The sequence below is a fragment of the Eumetopias jubatus genome, unplaced genomic scaffold (genome assembly GCF_037043125.1).
Source record: "Eumetopias jubatus isolate StellerSeaLion01/CBP00866 unplaced genomic scaffold, mEumJub1_p1.0 scaffold_12, whole genome shotgun sequence".
NCBI classification, from domain to species: domain Eukaryota; kingdom Metazoa; phylum Chordata; class Mammalia; order Carnivora; family Otariidae; genus Eumetopias; species Eumetopias jubatus.
This window is the reverse complement of record NW_028274818.1, coordinates 21,096,647-21,123,293: the sequence shown is the minus strand read 5'-3', so window position 1 is coordinate 21,123,293 and position 26,647 is coordinate 21,096,647. Positions and strand designations below refer to the sequence as shown.

Below are 26,647 nucleotides of genomic sequence, written 5' to 3'. Positions count from 1 at the left end.
TTGTATAGGGACAGATAGTAACTAGATTTACTGTGGTGATTACTTGGCAATATATACAAATCATTATTTTGTACACCTGAAGTCAAGATGATGTCATATGTCAATTTTACATTTTAACAAATAAAATAAAAAAAAAATAAAGAGGTAAGAACGCTTTCTTTAATTTGCACTGCTCTTTAAATGCCTTCTTTCTCTAAATTCCCATTTAGCTGATAACATAAGAAGGCCTTAGGATGGGTGAACCTTCTGACCTGGAAAGGATCCTCCAGCTTTTTTTCTGGGTCAAGGTGGAATCTAGTGGGAACGAAGGCATGGGGTGGACTATTAGGCTGCCTATGCTCAAGTCTTTAAGGAAAAAACTTTTTCTTTGAGTTGGTCATGCTGTGGGGGTAGAAGACCTTGGTGGCTAAAGGTAGGCTGTAGGCTTAAGGAAAGGAGCCAAGAGGGCCAACTTTTAGTCTAGGCCTTAGGAATATGGGTAAAGGGACTCCTTGTGGGATATATGTGGCTTAGCCCCCTATAAGGTGCACTGATTTCCTAGCGCTACTATGACAATGTACCACAAACTGGGTGACCTAAAACAATAGGAATTTATTTTCTCATAGTTTGGGAGGCCAGAAGTCTGAAATCAAGGTGTTGATAAGTTTGGTTCCTTCTGGAGGCTCTGAGGGAGTTGTTTCATGCCTCTCTTGTAGCTCCTGGTGGTTGCTGGTGATCTTCAGTGTTCTTTGGCATGGAGCTCCAATATCTGCCACTCCGGTATCTGCCTCTGTTATCACATGGACTTCTTCCTCATGTGTCTCCTTTTCTTATAAGGACAAATGTGATTGGATTTAGAGCCCCAATACCCTGCTTCAGTATGACCTCATCTGAGCTCCAAATAGAATGATCTTCCAAGGTTCTGAGTGGATCTAAAGTTTTGGGGGACACTATTCAACCCACTACATAAGCGTGAGAGTCTCATAGGAGTTTTTAATCAAATCTCTATAGAATAAAGTGTATATTTTTGTAGAGTATCCATTCTGCAAATGTCTCTCACAAATTTGCTATGGCAGGAAGTGGTGGGTCTAGAATTCAAAAAAAATGTCTTTCCTATCTTCATCATAAGAAATTCTTTTTTTCCTTGCTACCCTCATTATAATGAATACATCTAACTTTGATTGTGACTCCTTAAATTTCTTAAAGATTCCTTTAGGTATTTGACTTATCTAGTAATGTTCCATTTAAATGTTTTCAACTGACCAAAGTGAATAATTACATAGTAAAATACCATCCAAACAAAAGACAGGAGTGGGCACATATATATCAGTGATGATAGGGACGCCTGGGTGGCTCAGTTGGTTAAGTGTCTGCCTTCGGCTCAGGTCATGATCCCAGGGTTCTGGGATCGGGCTCCCTACTCAGCAGGAGTCTGTTTCTCCCTCTCCCTCTGCTTCTCCCTCTCCCTCTGCTGCTCCCCCCACCCTGCTTGTGCTCTCTCTCTCAAATAAACAGACAAACAATAAAAAAATATCAGTGATGATTATTGAGTCAGGAGAATCAGCCAGTTAACATAAGAGGAGGCCTAGTGCTTCAATCTTGAAATTAAAAACTTACATTTTTCCTCTTTAGCACTTAGATATTTCATTAACCTAACCCAAACTCTTTTTCTCTCTACACCATAATCAAATACATATCAAGCACTTAAAGTAGTGATTAAAAAAAAAAAAACAACCTCAGAAAATCAGAATTGCTGGTTTTGTAACAGTATTTCTCAAAGTGAGCTGGAGAAGGAGGGTATCGCAACCAGAGTTTTCCCAGGAGACATCACTGTAAGCTGCATCACGGCTGTCATCTGCAGTGATTTGAAACCATGGAAACGAATCAAGGCTACTGCCAGTGTTTGCATTGAGCTGAGCTTGCATGTGTGTGACTGTTCACACCACCAAAAATGGTTAAGAGTTTTCACCAGCCAAAAATAGATTCAGGTACATTTGCCCTGTCTCGATGCATTTATGAACGCTGACTTATTTTGACATTTATGCAGTCATCTCGCTGGTCTCCTGACATGGTTGAGAAAGTGACTTCAGTTGTCTTTTATGGTAATTCAATTTGGGGGCAAGAATAGGATGAGAAGAAATAAGATTGCAAAGCTGAGCTGCAGGGTGACTCTTAGCACTATGCCTGCAAAGCAAAACCCTCAATAAAATGGTGTAGGAAATCATCCACTCTCTTTGTTTGCATGTGGTTGGCACATACAGCTCAGAATGCTTAGAAGAGAGGTGGAAAGCAGCCATCTTTGATACACTGTATAGAACAAAAGCACATTGAATTCCTGCTAGATCTGCTGTCACTCGAATAGAAATAAAACAAGATGATTGAATTGCCCGGGTACTTAAGAATCTTACTGCTGAGGAATAGGAGCTGTTTTACTTATGTTGAGAATCAGTCTTGAAAATGTAAAATGTTTTGTGATAATAATTTAGAGAAACTCTTTACATTTGATATTATATGTGAAATCCATACAAATGAAATAGAACCCAATAGAATTGGTTTTTGGAAAAGAATTGGATATATGGAAAATTTAAACACAAAATAAAGGGCAGAAATGTTTTAGAAAAAAACGATCAAACTTCAGGCTTCTGCAAATGTTTCGACATTTGAATATTGGAATTAGATATTTTCAAATGATTCTTCTCAACTCTTCTACCGAGAGTCACAGATTGGCAGCCCAAGAGCCAAATTAGGCTCTCAAGTGGGTTTCTTTTGGCTTTTACATTTTCTTAAACTTGTTTTGAATGTGAATGTCTTTCTCCATTTGGACTGTCCAGCCAACCTTCCTCTTTGATTTCCTGCTTTTTGCTTGACCTTCCTCATGTGTTCAGTCACATTTCCTATGTCACTTTTGTATCCATCTGATGCCATTTTCTCAACCTCAGATAATTATTTTTCTCAGTCTTCCAGACTGATGCTGCTCTTCTTTCTAGATTTCTGAAAATCTGTTTTTTTTCCCCACTAAACTTGTAATGATTACTTACAACTTGCTCTTCTGTTTTCCAGCATGCTTCTCACCCAAACGCCACACAGCAAGGTAACATACAACAAAGAAAGAGTACTGGGCGCCTGGGTGGCTCAGTTGGTTAAGCGACTGCCTTCGGCTCGGGTCATGATCCTGGAGTCCCGGGACTGAATCCCACGTCAGGCTCCCTGCTCAGCAGGGAGTCTGCTTCTCCCTCTGACCCTCTTCCCTCTCGTGCTCTCTATCTCTCATTCTCTCTTTCTCTCAAATAAATAAATAAAATCTTTAAAACAAAAACAAAAACAAAAAACAAAGGAACAATACTGACAAAACTCAAACTGATTTAGTTTCCAGGTATTCCTCACTGTTCCACAATTGAAAACCTAGAGACTGAACTAGTATCAATAAACAGGTTCCCCTCTGCCTCTACCAGGGCCAACACCTTTATTGATAATTGCTGCCTGGGAGGCATTACTAATGATGAAGCCACAGAACAATGAGAAAAGTATGACATCAGAATTCTTTGCATCTCTCCTTCCTAATTTTGCTTAAGTACCCACCCCTTCACCATACAACCTAAGCTCAAGGAAAAGTTGGCTCCATCTGCCACTCAGGCAAATGTATTCTGACTATCTTAAGCCATTCACAGGAGTTCTATGATATCCATTTCAGGCCAAAGAGATACGGGGACAGGTCTGCTGAAGACTTCTGGAAAAACTTCTTTTGCTTTTAAGTAGGTGACACTAAAGATACAGACCTTTTCAACAAGTTTATCTTGTTGGGATGTGATACTTGGAAATGCCGCAGCCATCTTGCTACCAGCTGAGGAAGATGCCAACATATGAAGAAGGGCAGAGCCAAGAGAATTGCTAAGAAGCTGAACTGGGACCCTGACAAACTATAGCTGAAGTTGTCCTACCTCTATTGTTTAAGACACTATGAGTCAGGGCTTCCTGGTACCCACAGCCCAAGGCATCTTAAATGACAGGCTCCCAGATTCATCATATCTTCATTTAATAGGCAAAATACTCTGACTTTTGTGACTTAGACAAAGAACAGAAATCCATTTGTTCCTTTGTTGTTCTTTGGAATATAAACTGCTTGTCGATAGGGATTCACCCTCTGGGAAAGTTCCTTGTAGAAGAATTACCTCAATACTATGCCAAGAACAGGTACTGAACAGTTATCGATGATTACTATGATTGGTTTTTTTCTTTTTCCCATGGTTACAGTTTGGTTATAAATATTATACCTTGTATTTGCAAAGTGATTTATAGTCTACTAAAGTGCTTTATGTGTTATTTTATTTAATTCTAATAACAGCCCCATAAGATAGAGGAAAAGATGAAGATGCAGAGAATGGAGCTCAGAAAGGTTACCTGATTTGACCCAAGATCATAAATCTAGAGTGTGAGGCCAGGACTTAAATCTTGGCACTCTAATCCTAGGTCTAATGGTTTTGCCACCAAATCACAGCTAGCGGTTGGAGCAAACCAATGATTTATCGTGAAGAAACAGTTTACAGAAGAGAAGTGGTGAGGTAGCTCCGGAAAAATGGTAAGGAAATGGATCTGCCTGCTCCTGGCTACATCATTCACCAGCTGTGAAATCTTAGGTGAATCATTACACCTCCCTGAGTCTCAATTTCAAGGAATTATACTAGATGATCTGTTATGTGTTTCCTGATTCTAACATCCTGTGATTCTATAATTGAGAATTGCATATGCAAATAGGGTACAAATCATGCTTTATATAAGCTACAAAGCTTCCCTTTTTGACTACCAGAGAGAGATTGACTGTGTGTGTTCTGCTTGTGCTTCTATTTGAGCCTCCATATTCACGCTTCTTGAGCACCTGTAAAAATGTCAGCAGTTAACAGTTGCGTTGAACATCAACTTAAACTCGCTCTATAGCTGAAGTCATGGGCTTTTCATTTGTAGAATAATTTTACTCTAGAGCAGCAAAAATCACTTGTTTGATGAACTAATCTTGTCACCGTGGTTCTTGGAACGGATTGAAAATGGCATGAAAAGCGAGCACCACTGAGTCTTGGGGATGCTTATTTATTAGGCACTTGAGTGGCAGGTTTCCATAATTAATTGTCCTATGACTGACTTCCCTTCACTATTCTAATGAAGCATGTGACATTTGCTGCCTCAACAGATTGAAGTTTGCAAATTTAGCACTCCAGAGGCTATTTTTTCCTAAGCAATATGTCAGCAATTTGAGAAAATTGGCATCAGGGAAACCGTGGTGCTTTGGCTGCGGTTTCATAGTCCAAAAGCTCATTTGCACACAGACAAATTATTAAGTCAGAGAAAATGTAGCACACGAGGACTTATGTCTCTGGAATAGAAACTGGTCTGTGTTCGAAAATGGGAAATGCTATTTGCTACAAAATGTTAAAGTGCCGCTTTATGAATAAATGTAAGCAACAGCTGACTACCACTACCAGGTGTTATGACTACATGAGGAAAATAGCTAGAAGAGGGTGGGAAAAATTTTGGGAAAGTCTAGTTGAGTGTGGAATGTAGTGGCCCTTGCTTTTGTTCTTAGAAAAAAGATGCTGGAAATTGAGTCCTCAGAGGGATGATTGTGAGTATAAAGGTGGTGATGTAAAACTTTGTGTTAGGTATCTTTTGAAGTAACAGAAACCCAACTCACACTAGTCAAGTAAAATAGAATTGATTGGCTTATATAATTGGGAAGTCCAAAAGACAGGCTGGACCCCCTCACTGTAACCAGGGGCTTGCACGCTATCATCTTTTGGCTTTGCTTCTCTCTGGGTATTGGCTTCATTGTTTTGGCAAGATCTTGGCACATAGAAGAAAAGTTGGCTATAGGAAGCTTCAGGCCATATCCTTTTTCTTTCCATCACGTGTATATCCATCCCAGGGAAGAGTCCCTTTCACACTATTTAGCTCATAAACTCAAATGCTAAGGAGATAGAGTACTCATTGCCCAGCCTGGATCACTGCTCATGCCTTGGGGTAGAGTAGCATCATGACTGACACCCCCTCAGGACCATAAGTTGTAGGGATGGGGAGTTTTTCCATAGGAAGGGATGCTGGGCAGATAAACTCAGAAGTATCCTTGAAGCTTCTCTTGAGATTAAAAAACTATCTTCATATTTAACAGTAAAGGCAAGTTATGCACAAGCTTTTTCAAATTATCTAGAAATGTTTTACACTAAAACTAGGACAAATGAAGTATTCAAAACTGAATAAAGCTTGAGTCAGTGCGTTTTTTTCACTGAATTCATATTTTCCCTATAAACTCATTATTAAAAGAACTATAGGTGAATAAGTACAAACTACTAAATGCAAAATGACCAACAATTTGAGGAATATTTAAATAATTATGAATTAGTTATTTCTTTTATAATGGCAGAATCTGTCCTCAATTATTACTTTTTTTCTTATTTAAAGATTTTATTTATTTGAAAGAGAGCGAGAGTGAGAGAGGACCAGCAGGGGGAGGGGAAGAGTCCCCATTGAGCAGGGACCCTGATGCGGGACGCTATCCTAAGACCCTGAGATCATGACCTGAGCTGAAGGCAAACACTTAACCAGCAGAGCCACCCAGGTGCTCTGTCCTCAATTATTAATTTCTGTTTCCGCATTTCAATGGATCTAATGAATTTCAGTAGATCTATCTAACCCGTAAGATATTGGAAATGAAGTGATCATTAAACCTTAATAGTATTAGTGATTAGATTGGATTCCAGGCTCTGAGATGAATGGTTGCATGTAGAAGTTTTATAAGAAAGGAAGGAAGACAGAGAAAGAAGTTGATCTGCCCACCTGATTGCCGTGATCTCAGTCCATCCTGCAGGAGTTCTGGAGCTGGGGTGGCCTTCAACGTTGTCCCAATTAAGGCAAGGGGCCAAGCCTTTGTATCTACTTTGAAGCAGGCTGATCCTGGGTGGGGAGAGGAACATGAACAGAGTCAAGGCAGCTCCCTCAGCTGAGGCTAGTTCCCTGGGAGGTTCTCAGCTATGAACCAGGAGTAGACAACACAGACTGGGGCTGAGGAGTGAGTGCCTGAGTCCTGCGGTAGTGAGTGCCTAGGTGGTCATCATGGCACCCACCACAGAAGGACATTTAATGGCACTATCCAAGTGTTAGATGTATTTTCATTTTGGACTCCAGCTGAAATAGTCTCTTTTAGCCAGAGAATCTTTGAAACATTTCCCATTGTCACAACAAACAAGAGAATAAAGCAGTCAGATCAAAGAATGCTAATTCTGCTTAGAGAAGGCGGTTATTTAAGAAAGCACATAGGATAACGAATCAGATCATTCCAGTGGGAGGAAAACAGAGTATTACACAGTCATCCCAGGATTAATAAGCAAAGACTCATCTGCAAAGACCTCGAAGAAAAGATGAAAATATCTCAGAAAAATCTTGACACAACAGCTTGAGGGAAACAAAAGAAAATTCTCCAAGCTCAGAGTCAGTTCTTTTAACCCAAGCCACTTAATTGTGATCACCAGTACTTTGGTGAGAACTGGGAGAATGTCACATTCTAGATCATTCAATATAACTGCTATAACTTAGATGCCCATTTTACTTCTCCTTAAATGTCCTCTTACGCTGCCAGATGAGGGTCAAAAAGGAGGGTGTCTTATATCTATTCTCAAGTTTATGTCCAGTAAGTGTTCTCCAAAGCATGTTCTCCTTCTTGTCATCCCCACCTCTATTAGGAGCCAAATTTTGCCTCCTAACCCAGTTTTCTTGAGTGGTAAGAGCTCTGTTCCTATAAGCACCAAAATTACGAGATGTGGGCAAATCATACTTCCCTTTACTGTCCTGCACCTTTGTTCTCCATATTAACCACACAGAAGACTGTGTGGGCATATTAGATTTTACTGATGGGTTTGGGTGACAAATGGAAATTATAGTGTGGGATGAGAAAAAAAAAACTATTTTTTTAAAGATTTTATTTATTTATTTGACAGAGAGAGATAGCAAAAGCAGGAACACAAGTAAGGGGGAGTGGGAGAGGGAGAAGCAGGCTTCCCGCCGAGCAGGGAGCCCAATGTGGGACTCGATGCCAGGACCCTGGGATCACGACCCAAGCCAAAGGCAGACGCTTAATGACCAAGCCACTCAGGTGCCCAAAAAGCCTATTTCTAAAGGTGACTTTTCCTCATGTTCAAAGGAAAAACATGTGAGAAACTTAATCTGCCATGGACTAGTTACCTTACAGTTGTCATCAACTCTTTTTCCCTCTGTCTTCACGTTTGGACTTCTTTGCAAAAACATTACTTCCTTTCTTATTTTTTTTTTAAATTTATATATTTATGTGTCAGAGAGAGAGAAAGAGAGCACAGCAGGGGGGAGAGGCAGAGGCGGAGGCAGAAGCAGCCTCCCCGCTGAGCAAGGAGCCTGATGTGGGACTCAATCTCAGGACCCAGGGATCATGACCTGAGCTCAAGGCAGACACTTGACTGAGCCACCAGGCATCCCAATTACTTCCTTTCTTTTCTTTCTTCCTTCCTTCCTTCCTTCCTTCCTTCCTTCCTTCCTTCCTTCCTTCCTTCTCCTTCCTTCCTTCCTTTAAGATTTTATTTATTTATTTGAGATAGAACACAAGCTAGGGGACCGAGAGAGGAGGAGAAGCAGGCTCCTCACTGAGCAGGGAGCCCGATGCGGGGCTTGATCCCAGGACCCTGGTATCATGACCTGAGCAAAAAGCAGACACTTAACTGACTGAGCCACCTAGGCACCTCATTTTTTTAAAATTTAAATTCAATTAGCCAACATATAGTATATCATTAGTCTCAGATGTAGTGTTCTACAATTTATCAGTTGTGTATAACACCCAGTAAGAGCATCACTTTCTAAATCTGCCTCCAGTGTTTCATATTCTTTTTTGGATGTGTGATTAGTGATGTATTTGGATTTATTTCTATAATATATATACATTTAAAGCTGTACATATTTAATATATACAACTCGATGAGTTTGGGGATAAGTATACACTCATGAAACCATAACTACTCCCCATTTAGTTTTTAGGTAATTCTGTCTTTACTCATGAGGGTTGACATTCCCCTCAAGATACACACTTTCCTTCTCAGCAGTATTATTAGCCAAATCCGAATGGATCTGTTCAGAATGAAATTTGGCAGGACTCATGAAGGACAGTCTTTGGTGGGTGTTGGTGCTCTCAGTCCTTAGGTCACTTTGGGAGTGAGAATGACTGTACCGGAGACCTTGGTACCCCAGAACCCTGAAGAACTGATCAGACACTCAAGATTGGTCCTCCTTAAGGCTTCCGCCTGTGTGAGTTGTAGACTTCTCTTTATTCTTTCCCTTGTCTGGCAAATAACTGTTGAATCTCCCACCTTCCTCCCAAAAAACAAAATCACCCACACAAACTCCTTCCAAGATAGACTATACATTTAAGAAAGAAGAAAAGTTTTCTTATTGTCAAATTTGTGAAGTCAAGTTATTCTCCAAAGGCATAATCGATATTACACATGGAGTATTTCATTTAATTCCCAACTTGTTCCTCAATTTTGAATTATGCAGACTTGGGTCTATTAGAAATATAGGAAGCTGACCATTTACTGAGTAAGTATTTCTTTTTCAGCATACCTCTAGCTATGTAATGACAAAAGAGAAGTTTAGAAACTACCTTTTTGCAAGGGTTTGATTAAATTATTTGTTAGGAGTCTGTCTTGGGTTAATTAGAGGTCAATTACTAGGGAAGAAAGGACATAAAGATCTACCTTCCTAGATATCTGGAACAAATTTTATATAATTCTCATTTTAGAGTTGGTTTAGTTTTTTTTTATTTTAAAGATTTTTATTTTTAAGTAATCTCTACACCCACAATGGGGCTTGAACCCACAACCTGGAGATCAAGAGTCTCATGCTCTATCTGAGCCAGCCAGGTGCCCCAGTTTAGTTATTTTCAATAAATTCCTTTGTACTCTCAGGAAATCCTCCCACATGTTGATCTATCTATCTATCTATCTAAACCTAGTGGACACCACTTTTTTTTTTTTTTTTAAGATTGTGATGTCCAAAGTGAGTAATACTAGGTAAATAACTCCTCTTAAGGAATTCTGTCTAGGTGTGCTATACTTAATTCTAACTTACCTGGAATATTATTTGGTTTTTAATAAAGAAGCATCCCAGGTTATTTAGGTAATTTAGGGTGTTTATTTGAAATAAGGCTTTTTTGAAGTATTTAATTTATCTGTAGTAAGGTTGAAGAAGAGCAGTGATATTAAGCAATCAGTCATTATAAGAAACAAAGCTGGAGAGGTAAGCAAGCCAGGTCATAAAGAATCTTGTATTCCATGCTGAAAAGGTTTAGATGTAAAGTCAATTGCTAAAGGCAGTGGGAGTCCCTTGAAAATTTTTATACAGTGGAGTGACATGACTGTGTTTTGGAAAGATTAGGCTGGTGGCAGTGTGGAAATGGATTTAAGAAGGATTTATCCATTCCTTCATCCAACAAATGAGTGTTATGTTCCCTCAGGGAGCTTATATTTTTTGAGGGACACAAATGGCAAACAACATAATGAATCATTTATTTATAACTCTGATGTGTGCTCTGAATGAGGAGTACAAATTTGAATAAGAATGTTAAAGGAAGAAACTGGCTGGGGGAGAAATTTCAGGGAAGCCTTTCTAGAGAATAAGATTCAAGGCACAGGGACAAATTATGTCTGTTGCCTGACAAGAATAGTGGGTAGAATTGGATGTTGCAGAGATATCACAGAACAGAATAGAATAGACTAGAACAGAATAAAAAGAGTTGATACTGCATATAAGAGGGGAACTAGGACCTTGGAGAAGATATACAGTATCTGGTTTAGGCAACGAGGTGGATGATGTGGCATCCACAGATGAAGAATATAGGAGAAGAGGATTTGTGAGATTGGGAGATGAGGAAAAAAGATGTTGATTTTCGAATGTTCATGGATCAAGTTGGTTCAAATGCCCAGTGGGTAATTGGAATAAAAGAGAAAAACTTGTACTGGATTATAATTATAGTTTTTTTTTTTTTTACGTATTAAAATGTAGCTGATAACTATAGTTACAGAATTAGAAGAAATTCTTTTAAAAAATATTTTATTTATTTACTTGAGAGAGAGGAAGACAGAAAGCACAAGCAGGGTGAGGGGCAGAGGGAGAAGCAGTCTTCCCACTGAACAGGGAGCCTGATGTGGGGCTCGATCCCGGGACCTGGGGATCATGACCTGGAGCTGAAGGCAGATGCTTAACTGACTCAGTCACCCAGGTGTCCCAAAAGAAGTAATTTATAAATAATTTTTAGAATGAGAATAGAAGAGACTCAGTGCAGAATCTTGAAAAATATTAACATTTAAAAAATAAACAGAATAAGAGGAACTCATGGGGAATACTAAGGAGGAACTAATAGAGGAGACCTAGATATTGTGGTTTGTGGAAGACAGGGGAGGCATTGGTGTCAAGTGCTAGAGAGGTCAAGTATGATAATGAAAAGTAGCAATTAAATTTAATAACAAAGATGTAACTTGATGAGGACAGTTTCCATGGATGACAGCAAAGGCAGGATTGCAGTATCTGAAGAATCACTGGGAAATAAGGAGCTAGAGAAGCAAATGGAGACAATTACCTCAATATTCTTGGCTTTTGAGAGAGGAAAGAGGTTGTTATGAAAAGGTGCAATAGGGTTTAGTACCGTTTTATTAAAAAATTTTTTTTTCTTGGGTGCCTGGGTGGCTCAGTTGGTCAAGCATCTGCCTTTGGCTTGGGTCATGATCCCGGGGTCCTGGGATCGAGCTCCGCATCGGGCTCCTTGCTTGGTGGGCAGTCTGCTTCTCCCTCTGCCTCTCCCCTTGGCTTGTGCTCTCTCTCTTTCTCTCAAATAAGTAAAATCTTTAAAAAATTTTTTTTTCCTTTCCTCTCATCTCTTCTTTCCTTCTTCTCATTCTCCTTCTAGTTTATAGAGATCTGAACATGTGCCATGGTAAAAGCCAGTTAGAGAGGGAATGATCAGAAGAGATGTATGACAGTCGGGGTGTCCTGGCAAGAGTGAAGTCCCGCAGGCTGGGAGGAGTCCAAGATGGCGGAGGAGTAGGAGACCTGGATTTCGTCTGCTCCCAGGAATTCGGCTGGATAGGGATCAAACCCTTCTGAACACCTATGAACTCAACTGGAGAATGAAGAAAAGAATAGCAGCAACTCTCTGAACAGAAAAGCAGCCACTTTCTGGAAGGTAGGAGGTGCGGAGAAGTGAGTCCGAGGTGATATTCGGAGGATAGACAGCGGGGGAGGGGGCCTCCGTCAGCCGCTTCTGGCAAGTGATAGAGCCGCGGAGCACAAAATTGGAACTTTTAGAAGCCTGCTCCGCTGAGGGACGTGGCTCCAGTGGCTAAGCGGGGGGTGGAACCCTCGCTGGGACAGTGTGGTCTCAGGACCCTCGGGGTCACAGAAAGACCGGGGGTGCCTGAGTGCGGCAGAGCTCCCAGGTATCGGAGCGGGGAAGCCGGCTGCAGAGACGGAGCCGAGGCGCGGGCTCTCAGCTCGGGGTTGCCATAAACTGTGATCCGCGGCCCAGTTGGGCCACTGCTCCTCCAGCAGGGACCCAACAAGCGGCAGATCCGGGGAGACTCCCCTTCCTCCCCCGGGAGGAGCAGTGCGGGAGCACACTGCAGGGATCTGCTGGGTTTGGAGACTCCACACAGGGTTGCGTGCCAGAGATAAAAACGCTCGGTCACAGGCCAGGTGAGCACGGAGTGCGGCCGGAGACCGAGGAGATGGGAGTGACTGCTTTTCTCTGGGGGCACACTGAGGAGTGGGGCCCCAAATTCTTGGCTCCTCCGGGGTGGAGATCGGGAGGCCGCCATTTTCACTCTCGTCCTCCAAAGCTGTACGGAAAGCTTGCAGGGAACAAAAGCTCCTGAGAGCAAACCCGAGCAGATGGCTTAGCCTGGACCGACAAGGGCGGGGCAATTCCGCCTCCGGCAAAGACATTTGGGAACCACGGCAACAGGCCCCTCCCCCAGAAGGTCAGCACGAACAGCCAGCCAAGACCAAGTTTACTGATCAATGAGAACGGGAGAGCTCCAGCACTAGGGGAATACTGCACATAGAATTCATGGCTTTTTTCCCCCATGATGCTTTAGTCTTTCAAAGTTAATTTTTAAAATTTTCTTTATTTTTTCTTTTTTTGAGTTATTCTTCGTTCCTTTTTCAACCAACTTCTTATCAGTTCCTTTTTAAAATCCTTTTTATTTATTTATTTTTTTTCAAATATTTTTTTATTTATCTATTTGACAGAGAGAGAGAGAGAGAGCGAGAGCAGGAACACAAGCGGGGGAGTGCGAGAGGGAGAAGCAGGCTTCCCACCGAGCAGAGAGCCCGATGCAGGGCTCAATCCCAGGATGGGATCATGACCTGAGCCAAAGGCAGACACGTAACAACTGAGCCACCCAGACGCCCCTTAAAATCCTTTTTAATTTTCATTTTACAGTCATAGTCTATCCTTTCATTGTATTTAACCTCATTATATATATATATATATAAAACATATATATATGTTTTTCTTTCTTTAAAATTTTGGGATGCAGTTTTTTCTAACAGAACAAAATATACCCAAAATCTAGTGTATGGCTCTGTTCTATTCATCTACCTGATCACATTCTCAATCTCTCTCTCTCTCTTTTTTTTAATTTTTCTTCTTTCTTCAACCAACTTACCAATTCTTTAAAATCTTTTTTAATTTTCATTTTTACAGTCATATTCTATCGTTTCATTGTATTTAACCTCATTTTTTGTATATATATAAGTTTTTCTTTCTTTAAAATTTTGGGGTGCAGTTTCTTCTAACAGACCAAAATATACTCAGAATCTAGTGTATGGCTCTGTTCTATTCACAAGCCTGATCATATTCTTTTTTTTTTTTTTCTTTTCCCCCTGGTTATAGGTCTCTTCTGATTTGTTTAGTGTATATTTCTCTGGGGTCGTTGTTACCCTTTTAGCATTTTGTTCTCTCATTCATCTAGTCTTCTCTCGACAAAATAACAAAATGGAAAAACTCACCACAAAATATAGAACAAGAGGCAGTACCATCTGCCAGGGACCTAATCAATACGGACATTAGTAAGATGTCGGAACTAGAGTTCAGATAACAATTATAAAGAAACTAGCTGGGCTTGAAAAAAGCATAGAAGACACTAGAGAATCTCTTCCTGGAGAAATAAAATCTAACCAAGTCGAAACAAAAAAGGCTATTAATGAGGTGCAATAAAAAATGGAGGCTCTAGGGGCGCCTGGGTGGCTCAGTCATTAAGTGTCTGCCTTCCGCTCAGGTCATGATCCCAGAGTCCTGGGATTGAGCCCCACATCAGGCTCCTTGCTCAGTGGGAAGCCTGCTTCTCCCTCTTTCACTCCCTCTGCTTGTGTTCCCTCTCTTGCTGTGTCTCTCTCTGTCAAATAAATAAAATCTTAAAAAAAAATGGAGGCTCTAACTGCTAGGATAAATGAGGCAGAAGAGAGAATTAGTGACGTAGAAAACCAAATGATGGAGAATAAAGAAGCTGACAAAAAGAGAGATAAACAACTATTGGATCACGAGGGAGAATTCAAGAGATAAGTAATACCACAAAGTGATACAACATTAGAATAATTGGGATCCCAGAAGAAGAAGAAAGAAAGAGGGGGGCAGAAGGTATATTGGAGCAAATTATAGTGGAGAACTTACCTAATTTGGGGAAGGAAACAGGCATCAAAATCCAGGACTCTCAGAGAACCCCCCTCAAAATCAATAAAAATAGGTCAACACCCCAACATCTAATAGTAAAACTTACAAATCTCAGAGACAAAGAGAAAATCCTGAAAGCAGCTCAGGACAAGGTCTGTAACCTACAACAGTAGAAACATTAGATTGGCAGCAGACCTATCCACAGAGACCTGGCAGGCCAGAAAGGACTGGCATGATTTTCATTTCATTTCATCCTGAGTATTCAGGATACTAAATGGGAAAAATATGCAGCCAAGAATACTTTATCCAGCTAGGTTGACACTGAAAATAAAGGGAGTAATAAAATCTTCCAGGACAAACAGAAACTAAAAGAATTTGCAATCACCAAACCAGCCCTAAAAAAAATATTGAAAGGGGTCCTTGAAGCAAAGAGAGAGCCCAAAAGTAACACAGACCAGAAAGGAACAGAGACAATATACAGTAACAGTCACCTTACAGGCAATACATTGACACTAAATTCCCATCTTTCAATAGTTACCCTGAATGTAAATGGGCTAAATGCCCCAAACAAAAGACACAGGGTATCAGATTGCATAAAAAAAGCAAGACCCATAGATATGCTGTCTGCAAGAGACTCATTTTAGAACCAAAGACATCTCCAGATTGAAAGTGAGGGGGTGGAAAACCATTTACCATGCTAATGGACATCAAAAGAAAGCTGGGGTGGCAATCCTTATATCAGACAAATTAGATTTTAAACCAAAGACTATAATAAGAGATGAGGAAGGACACTATATCATACTTAAAGGGTCTATCCAACAAGAAGATCTAACAATTGTAAATATTTATGCCTCTAACATAAGAGCAGCCAATTATATAAGCCGATTAATAACAAAATCAAAGAAACACATTGACAATAATATAATAATATTAGGGGACTTTAACACCCCCCTCACTGAAATGGACAGATCATCTAAACAAAATATCAACAAGGAAATAAAGACTTTAAATGACACACTGGACCAGACAGACTTCACAGATATATTCAGAACATTTCATCCCAAAGCAACGGAATACACATTCTTCTCTAGTGCCCATGGAACATTCTCCAGAATAGATCACACCCTGGGTCACAAATCAGGTCTCAACCGGTACCAAAAGATTCGGATCATTCCCTGCATATTTTCAGACCACAGTGCTTTGAAACTGAAACTCAATCACAAGAGGAAAGTTGGAAAGAACTCAAATACATGGAGGCTAAAGAGCACCCTACTAAAGAATGAATGGGTCAACCAGGAAATTAAAGAAGAATTAAAAAAATTCATGGAAACAAATGAAAATGAAAACACTACTGTTCAAAATCTTTGGGATGTATCAGAGGTGATCCTAAGAGTGAAGTATATGGCAATACAAGCCTTTCTCAAGAAACAAGAAAGGTCTCAAATACACAGCCTAACCCTACACCTAGAGGAGCTGGAGAAAGAACAGCAAATAGAGCTTAAACCCAGGAGGAGAAGAGAATTAGTAAATACCAGAGCAAAAATCAATGAAATAGAAACCAAAAGAATGGTAGAAGAGATCAACGAAACTAGGAGCTGGTTCTTTGAAAGAATTAACAAGATTGATAAACCCCTGGCCAGACTTATCAAAAAGAAAAGAGAAATGACCTAAATAAATAAAATAATGAATGAAAGGGGAGAGATCACAACCAACACGGAAGAAATACAAACCATTATAAGAACATATGAGCAACTATATTCCAACAAATTAGATAATCTGGAAGAAATGGATGCATTCCTAGAGCTGTATAAACTACCAAAACTAAAACTGAACCAGGAAGAAATAGAAAACCTGAACAGACCCATAACCGGCAAGGAAATTGAAGCAGTCATCAAAAATCTCCCAACAAACAAGAGCCCAGGACCAGATTTCTTCCCAGGGGAATTCTAACAAACATTTAAAGAAAAATTAATACCTATTCTTCTAAAACTGTTCCAAAAAATAGAAATGGAAGGGAAACTTCCAAACTCATTTTATGAGGCCAGCATTACCTTGATCCCAAAACCAGACAAAGACCCCACCAAAAAGGAGAATTACAGACCAATATCCCTGATAAACATGGATACAAAAATTCTCACCAAAATGCTAGCCAATAGCATCCAACAGCACATTAAAGGGATTATTCACCACGAGCAAGTGGGATTTATTCCTGGTCTGCAAGGTTGGTTCAACATCCACAAATCAATCAATGTGATACATTAATAAAAGAAAGGACAAGAACCATATGATACTTTCAATAGATGTAGAAAAAGCATTTGACAAAGTACAGCATCCTTTTTTTTAAAAGATTTTATTTATTTCTTTATTTGACAGAGAGAGCACAAGCAGGGGGAGCAGCAGAGGGAGAGGGAGAAGCAGACTCCCCACTGAGCAGGGAGCCTGATGTGGGACTCAATCCCAGGACCCTGAGATCATGACCTGAGCCAAAGGCAGACGCTTAACAACTGAGCCACCCAGGTGCCCCTACAGCATCCTTTCTTGATTAAAACTTCACTGTGTAGGGATAGAGGATACATACTTCAATATGACAAAAGCCATCTATGAAAAACCCACAGTGAATATCATTCTCAATGGGGAAAAACAGAGCTTTTCCCCTAAGGTCAGGAACACGGCAGGGATGTCCACTATCACCACTGCATTTTCAACATAGTACTAGAAGTCCTAGCCTCAGCAATTAGACAACAAAAAGAAATAAAGGGCATCTGAATCGGCGAAGAAGAAGTCAAACTCTCACTCTTTGCAGATGATATGATACTTTATGTGGAAAACCCAAAAGACTCCACCCCAAAATGGCTAGAACTTATACAGGAATTCAGTAAAGTGGCAGGATATAAAATCAATGCACAGAAATCAGTTGCATTTCTATACCAACAATGAGACAGAGAAAGACATTAAGGAGTCAATTCCATTTACAATTGCACCAAAACCCATAAGATACCTAGAAATAAATCTAACCAAAGAGGCAAAGGATCTGTATTCAGAAAACTATTACCCCAAAGATACAAATGTAGTGATCTGAAGGGGCACTGCTACTCCAGTGTTTATAGCAGCACTGTCTGCAATAGCCAAACTATGGAAAGAGCCCAGATGTCCCTTGACAGATGAATGGATAAAGAACATGTGGTGTGTCTGTGTATACACACACACACACACACAATGTAATATTATGCAGCCATCAAAAAATGAAATCGTACCATTTGCAACAATGTGGTTGGAACTAGAGGGTATTATGCTAAGTGAAATAAGTCAGTCAGAGACAGACAGTTATCGTATGATCTCACTAATATGTGAAATTTGAGAAAAAAGGGATCATAGGGGAAGATAGGAAAAAATGAAACAAGATGAAACCAGAGAGGGAGACAAACCATAAGAGACTCTTAATCTCAGGAAACAAACTGAGGGTTACTGGAGTGGTGGGGTGGGAGGGATGGGGTGGCTGGGTGACGGACACTGGGGAGGGTATGTGCTATGGTGAGCGCTGTGAATTGTGCAAGACGGATGAATCACAGACCTGTACCCCTGAAACAAATAATACATTATATGTTAATAATAAAAAAATCTATTAATAAAAAGAGTGAAGTCCCACAGAGATAGATAAAGTGGGATCCCAAGCAGTGGTGGGGTAGAGATGAGACTTCTGGTTGGAGCCAGCACTTATCACTTCTCCTCCTGACCGAGTAATAAAATGATCACAAAAGAATAATTTCATGCAAATATATAGGAGAGAATGCAAGAGGTGCCACTGGAAGATGAGATAGTTCAACAAAATTCTAGAAGGTGGAAAGTGAATAGAGTTTTCATAGATGTAGCGAGGAAGCGGCACCTGAGAGTCTTAGAAAAAAAAGGAATAAGAAGAAAGCTGATTTGCTCTGCAGAATCTGGAGAGAACTCAGAGATGCAGGGTTCACAAGGGGGTGGAAGTCTACATATGAAATTGTCAATTGCTACAATGTGCATAATGCTGGTATGATTCCCTTTAATCCACAGAAGATCAGAGGTTTCTTCTCTAAATAAACAGCATTCCCTCACAAATGACCTCCAAATAGTATCTTTGAGGAACCCTGGTATAATGGCTTATTCATTCAGTTATGATCTTAAAGCAAACTGTCAGTTGAAAAAACTTCATTCATGTTAATGAAACCTCCAACTGGCTTATTAGTGCCTTATACTCAAATATGAATGATGACTATGGGATTACTATGCATTTGAGGTAACACTCCAACACCACTGGAAAACATACAAACAAAGTATCCCTGAGGAAATAAATATAGTGTAAGGAACAAAAGAGAAATGTGAATAAATTCTAATAAGTATCCTCACAAGAGGGATTAAGGATGCCATGAGAAAGAAAATTAGAGAACAAAAGACAGTTCTTGGAAATTAAAGACGTTTATTCAAAGTTCTCTAAAAAAAAATGGAAGATAAAATTGAGGAAGCTTCCAGAAAGTAGAACAAAATGACAAAGTACAGGGTCAAGATTTCATGCAGAGTAATAAAGATTTAAAATTGCTGATCTACAAAAGGGCAGAAAGAGCTGAATTGGAGATACCCAAGACTGGTAGGCAGTATTGAGATTCTGGAAAAGATAGAGGTAAGGGCATAGTAGAGAAAACTGTGGTCCCAAAGCTGTGTGAATCGAACCTCTTTGAATTTTCTCATCAGCAAAATTAGACAATACAATTATTAAAAAGGTTAAAATACTTCAAACAGGAAGAAGCATCTGCCTTACAGTAACTACTTTCTAAATGTTGGTGATTAATATGATCTGAGTCCAGGGGTGCCTGGGTGGCTCAGTTGGTTAAGTGTCTAACTCTTGATCTCAGTTCAGGTCTTGTACTCGGGTTATGAGTTTAAGCCTTGCCTTGAGTTCCACAGCCAGTGGAGCCTACTTAAAATAAATTAAAAAAATAAATAATATAACCTGAGTCCTTTTCTCTCTGGAAAACCAAGCTCCTGGGATAGAAAAAAATATTAAAAAACAGACTTCTATGTCCAAAAACTCACCCTTGTAGGTGAGCCCACACTTTGTCTTCAGACCATTGCTTATGGTATAAGTTAAAAAAATCTATTTAGAAGATCATTTAAATTTGCTGTTCTTTCTGTATTGTTTTGCCCTCTCATAAGACTCTGAGGAACACTGTGAACAACAAGAATAAAAATATTGGTGTGTAATTCCTAAGTTGATTCCATCACACAAATGGATGTGAAATTTCAACTGTTACAAGAGCACTGAAGAGTCAGATGATGGTAGGATTAAGTGTTCTTGAAGTTTGTGACCAGATTTAGGTTGAAACAGATAGCAGCCTCTGTAGTCACACTTCTCTTGAGGAAGCCAGGCCTGATTACAGGAAACGCGATTAGTGTTTTCCCAGGATCCTTACCCATAATAGCAACAGCCCTCAGTGGAGAGGGGGACAGAAGCTCTTCTCTGGAAGGGGTACTTTCTTCCTTCTTGCTTCCTTCCCCAGGGATATTCTACTTTCTTTGCCTTTCTGTGGCCTCGTATTATTTTATGATTGGGGCGGTATTTTCTGTTTTTATACACTGCATGTAAGCTCACCATAAACCTGAGCCAAAGCAATAACCTTTAAGTTATCTGCAAATCTTGAGACAGGTCTCTGTAAGGCCTTATGTTTTCAAGTATTAGAAATTTTGTTGGTTGGGAATTTGTGTGAATCAGGGCACATGGCTGCAAAGAATAGAAAGGACTTCTCAAATCAACTTCATAAAAGAAAAATATTTGTTTGCTCACCTACCTGGAAGTCTGGGATATAGCTAACTTGAGATACAGTTGGGCACAAGGGTTTAAATGTTGCTAGCAGTTTCTCTCTCTGTTTCTTATCGCTGTTTATTTCTGTTTATGTTAGCACCTTGGCCTCTTTTTCTTGTAATATAGAAAGGTTTCCACCATGTGACTTGGGAAGATGACAGTTAAGCGACATTATATTTAAATCTTCCCATATCTGTGACTCCAAAGACAAAGAGGAAACGCACCTTATTTGAACAACTTAACAGGCACATGGAGGACTCTGATTGGCCCATGGGGGACCTTGTGCTCATCTCTGAGTGAATTACTGTTGCTAGAGGTATGGGAGACCCTGATTGGTTTCACATGGTTCTCTGCTCCCACCTGTGGCAGTGTTGCCATATGCAGGTGATCTTCCTCAAAGAAGAGGGAGCATGCTGTTACCAAACAGGTTTAACAGATAAAAACTATAGTTACCATATTTCGTATCATGAGTTAGAAAAGAGGAGTTAGATCTGCCTTTGTTTTCATTATATCCTTGACTAGATAACCATATTCAATCATAGCTCCTCAAACACATGTCTTGGTTTTTAAGTTAGTGCTTGGCAAGATATATTTGGCAATCGGCAATCATACACATGCATATACAATATTATGAGATTTCATTGTGCCTAATGCTCTTGATTGCGCTGTTCATTCATTCATTCACTCATTAACTCATTCTTACTTCCAACAACCTTTATCAAGTACCTAGTATAGGCCATTAATAGAAAAAAAAGAATCAGGGGTGCCTGGGTGTCTCGGTTAAGCATCGGCCTTCAGCTCAGGTCATGATCTCTGGGTCCTGGGATAGAGCCCCACACCAGTCTCCTGGCTCAGCGGGAGTCTGCTTCTCCTTCTGCCTCTACCCCTGCTCATGATTTCTCTCCCTCTCTCTCTCTCAAATGAATCAATAAAATCTTTAAAAAAAAAAAGAAAGAAAAAAGAATCATAGTATCTGCCCTCATCAGACTTACAGGCTGTCAAAAGAGAAAGACAATCAGATCTAGACACACACACATACACACAACTTGAAATTGTTTTGAATGCTATTGGATTATATAACAAAAGTGGACATCTGTGTTATGTTGACATATTGGAGAAACCTCTCACAGGAAGTTACATTTCAGTGGAGTCTTGAATGATGAGTAGGAATTAGCCAGTTAAGAGTATGGGGAAGAGCTTTCAGAGAGGAGAAACAGCATGTGTGAAGTGCCTGAGTTGGAAAGAAAGTCCTTAATGAAATCTGCTGTATCTGACTGAAGAGAGTGAGGGGCATAAAATGTGAGGCAAAAGATGAAGTAGGAGATCATGCAAGACTTCACAGGCTGGGCGAAGAAGTTAGTATTTTAATTATACACCCAATGGGGAGTCCCCAAGGGGTTTAAACCAAGGCAATGATACAATTTGATTTATGTTGACAGAAATCATTCTGGTTCATTCATTCATCTATTTATTTAGGCTATAGGTTATGGGACTCTGGAATAAGACTTCCTGGGCTTGAAGTCTATTCTGTCACTTACTACTTGTATGACCCAAAACACTTTTTCTAACCTATTTGTGCCTCAGTTTCTTCATCTGTAAAATGGGGATAGCAACAGTAACTGCCTCATAAGTTTGTTGTGAGATTTAAATGAGTTAAGATATATGAAACAACTAGGTGATGGGCATTAAGGAGGGCACGTGATGTAATGAGCACCGGGTATTATATGCAACTGATGAATCATTGAACTCTACCTCTGAAACTAATAATACACTGTATGTTAATTAATTGAACTTAAAATTGACAACAAAAAATATATGAAGTTTAGAAAAGTGCTTGGAGTGTGGTGTTATCTAAGTGTTCACTATTACCACTACTACTATTAATATTAAACATATATTTATTGAGAGAGGCTCCTGTGTGCCAAGCATTGAGGAAGTATGAAATGGTCTTGGCAAAGAGTGAGAGTGTCTTCTCACCAGAGAATTTGTAGTAAGACTGTTAGTGTTGAGTACCATTTGCGTTGAGTGATTATGAGTTACAGGGCTTCCAGTGTGCCTCCATGTTTTATAATTATCCAGGCAATTGCCTATGGATTTCAGAGTTAGATAGACAGACCTGGATTTCATTCCTTGCTTTGCCTCTTACTAACCAAGTATCTCCATTCAGTAAGTCTCATTTCCTTGTCTGTAATATGGGGACATTAAAAGCACCAAAAGGTAGTATCATTATGAAGAATAAACAGATATGTCTGTTATGTACGTATGAATGTGTATGTGTGAAATTTTTAGCGTAGTGCCTGCTATATGGTAAGTACTCACTAGATGGTAGTTACTACTAATCTTAAGAAGTAGTGATATTGCTATTTTTTTCAAGGCAAGCCTCTATGCTTTATTTATGTATCATTCTGACATGTGCTCTGAGTTATTAAGAATTTGGGTTCATTGTTAGCTGCTTAAAATATAGCCTGTAGGGAAAGAATACACACAACTATTATTGTAGTTATTTTTAGGTAGGGCAATTAAAAAAAGCAGAATAGGAATAAGGAGAGGGTTGTGTGTTTTACTAAAAATACTTATGCAATTTTTAAACCATTGATGGTGAAATAGGTTTATAAGTTATTTGTATGTTAAAAATAATTATTGAGGGTTGCCTGGGTGGTGCAGTAGGTTCAGTGCCCGACTCTTGGTTTTGGCTCAGGTCGTGATCTCAGGGTCATTGGATCCAGCCCAGCATGGGGCTCCAAGCTCCGTGCAGAGTCTGCTTAAGATTCTCTCTCTCCTGGGGTGGCTGGGTGGCTCAGTCATTAAACGTCTGCCTTCGGCTCAGGTCATGATCCCAGGGTCCTGGGATCGAGCCCCTCATCGGGCTCCCTGCTCTGCAGGAAGCCTGCTTCTCCCTCTCCCACTCCCTCTGTTTGTGTTCCCTCTCTCACTGTTGTCTCTCTCTGTCAAATAAATAAATAAAATCTTTAAAAAAAAAAAAAGGATTCTCTCTCTCCCTCTGTTTCTCCCTCCTGCCCTCTCTCTCTCTAAAATAAATCTTTATAAAAAATTATTGAGAAGAAAATAAAATAATGATATACTCTGAAAATATTTTCTTATCTGATAAAAATTAACATTTCTAAAACGTACATATGCAGCTTTAAATTTTATCCTCTTCTTTCATTATTTATAAGGAAACAAACACGTTTCATGGATTTTACAAAGCACACATGTCTGCTCTTTAAAGGCAAAGTCTAATTTGAAAATCTGTTTGTCATTTTCTAACCTGTCCTCAGATCTACCCTTCTAATTTCTATTCTTCTTGTCTCTAACTAAACATACCATGCAGATGCTAGAGGCAGACGGACTTAATTTGTAGTATGATCCAACATAAATGGAAAGTGAAATATGAAAAGGATATATCCATTTATATAGCAATAAGTTACCATTAAATCTAGTTTTATGATGTTTAACTTTGAGATATCCTGCCCAAACACAATTGATTGATAGGATTGAAATTGAAACCACTGATGGTTTAACCTCAGTCTGTAAATCAGGGATGAGGATTATGGAGCTAAGGTCATCTTCTTTATTGCGCACTGTGGGAAGAAGAAGGTAAACAGACTTGAATGAGTCTGTGGGCCTGGGTGCCGGGCAAGGATACGAACAGAAGACGAAAGAACTGATCTCAAGGAGTTTATGTGCCTGTGGCTGGCAGAATACAACCACTCAAGGAACAAATGAGGACCAAGCTCTTGCGAGTAGATGGACTGTAGGACGGAGAACAAGAACAATGCTGAAAAAAAATCACGCAAAGGAAACGTGAATTATAAGGTGAAATTCCCAGCAAATACCCTGCAATTCTGCTGCATTCCACAGGCCAGAACAATTCCTTCCTTGTCAGACTTGTGAACACATCGACTGGGGGAGGTTTTTCAGCATTAAAAAATTGGGAGAATAAAGATTCACAGGGTAAAAAACTTTCCCTGATAGCCAGTTGTACAGAAGACACATCTCATAAAGAAAGGGAATTTATCCCTCCGACTTGTATTTCAGGCCCCAAAATGAGTCTCCTAAAAATACAGATGTGTGACCTAGACATTTGGTATGAAAAATCTAAAAGAAAGATATACTGTGTCTCTCTTAAAATAAATTATTCCAAACTTGCGGGGAATAAATGCTATATTTGCTAGTAAAATTTAGCTCTTTTCCCACCTCCACACTTTCTCCTAGACCACTGGAATTTCCTCTAACTCTCTGATTTCTCTCTTGTGTTTCCTGTGTTTTTGCTTAGCTTATTTTCCTTTTTCTGGCTATTTTCAGTGTCTAGTGAAACAGGACAACTATAGTCCAGTAGTTTATTGAACTTAAGTTTTCTTTCATGGGCGAAAAACCAAAAACGTATGAGGGGGCACCAACATAGGGTTGTCAGTTTTTTGTTTTGTTAATGACAGACACACACAAAAAAATTGAGTAGATTTAAGTTGTATACCAAATTCACTACATTGTACTTATTTCTCTTATTGCGTCTTAGACTGGTGAAAATTTATTACTGGCTGACCCTAACCTGGGGACTCACTTTGGGTTACTGTAATCTGAAAGAATTAGTCTCAAGGATCTAAAACTTCAGGCTATGAAAAGAGTTAGTTCTCTTTTTTGGTTTTATGATTACAAAAAACATACATTAAAAAACTTTAAAAATTGAGTTTACTTTTTTGTTAAAAAATATAATTTTCAGTGGCTTCTTCATGAAGCCACTTTTTTTTAAAGATTTATTTAGTTTAGAGAGGAAGTGGGAGTCATGGGAGGGGCGGGGGGGGAGAGAGAGAGAGAGAGAGAGAGAGAGAGAGAGAGAGAGGATCCTCAGACTCCCTGCTGAGCACGGAGCCCAACGTAGGGCTTGATCCCAAGACCCTGAGATCATGACCTGAGATGAAATGAAGAACCGGCTGCTTAACCAACTGAGCCACCCAGGTGTCCCCATGAGGGCACTTTGAAGATGGCTTGCATTTTCATTCTCTAGTGGAGTTTTTATTCTCTGGCACAGTGTCTGGAATAAATATTTGTTGAATGAAGGACAAAACATCTCCTCAATACTTTTATTTATGTGTGATTTGAGAATCTAATAGGTCCGTCGCTGACCTTACATGCAGCCTCCAATGGGAAAACAGGAAGGAAAGTGAAAGGGAAGCGGTGGGGAAAGAGTGACTCATTCTGTTTTTGTGTTCTCTCTTATCATAAGGTAGAAAACAGTGGGGAAAAAAATGTGGTTTCACAAAACATCATCATCATTTCCTTACGAAAATGACAATGTAGCAACAGATGATTATGAAAATTGATTTGGGTGCCCGGATTGTATGCCCTTGACGCAGGATGCAGCAGTTACCTTAACCAAAACATTACCTTTACTGAGGTATTAAGAATTCTGACATCATAGTATGAAATAAAGTAATGGAGAAAATAATAAATTAATTTGAGACATCTTTAAATATATGTATTGAGCATTATATTATGGGCAAGAGGCACGTAGTTGGAAAGGACCTACCCTCTGAGTGTTTAAGACTGGTTAATGAGGTGATGGGGCAATCCTGCCCAACACCAAGAGGGCTGAGAAGATCCTACTTTTTCTCCAAATGTCTTCTTTAAATTCTTCCAACCTTTTCTTGGCACCTTGAACTGCTTCCTCCCTCTGCTTCTCTCCTCATGCACCTGACCGCCTAGCGATTTGACTAGGATGTGAAGGCACCCTGGCTCCAGCTCCAAACCATTGTTTATTATATGAGGCCTGCTTTTGCCTGGAGGAACCCCCCAGCCTTCATCTTCTCCAGCCTTTGTGCATGAGCCATTGTTCTGAATAGGGAGGGAGGGCCTTTACTTTAACAGTTCCGCAAAACAGGGTTTAGGGAATAGCTGTGGTCACTTAGGGTATGAGTTGCTTGCTCAAAAGCCAACCTCTTTTTTCTCCTTCCTAGCAAAGCCCTGACTTTGTTTAGATGTTCACTTCCCCCCCCCCCTTTGATGATCAAGGGTAAAATCTTGGTTGCTTTTGGCAATCCCATTCCCTTTCAGAGATTGGTTTAGGAATGATTATATGATGTGGGTCAAGCCAAATGGGAAGACAGCTGGAC

The 26,647-nt window shown here is 39.8% G+C and overlaps 1 long non-coding RNA gene across 1 annotated transcript in view; it reads left to right on the top strand.

Moving 5' to 3' along the window:
- Positions 1-26,647, top strand: part of LOC148162773 (uncharacterized) — a 146,420-nt gene that overhangs the window by 10,200 nt on the left and 109,573 nt on the right. Inside the window, exon 2 of the long non-coding RNA XR_015766459.1 lies at positions 11,945-12,220. This is a non-coding gene — a long non-coding RNA (uncharacterized LOC148162773). The remainder of the gene's footprint in view (positions 1-11,944; positions 12,221-26,647) is intronic.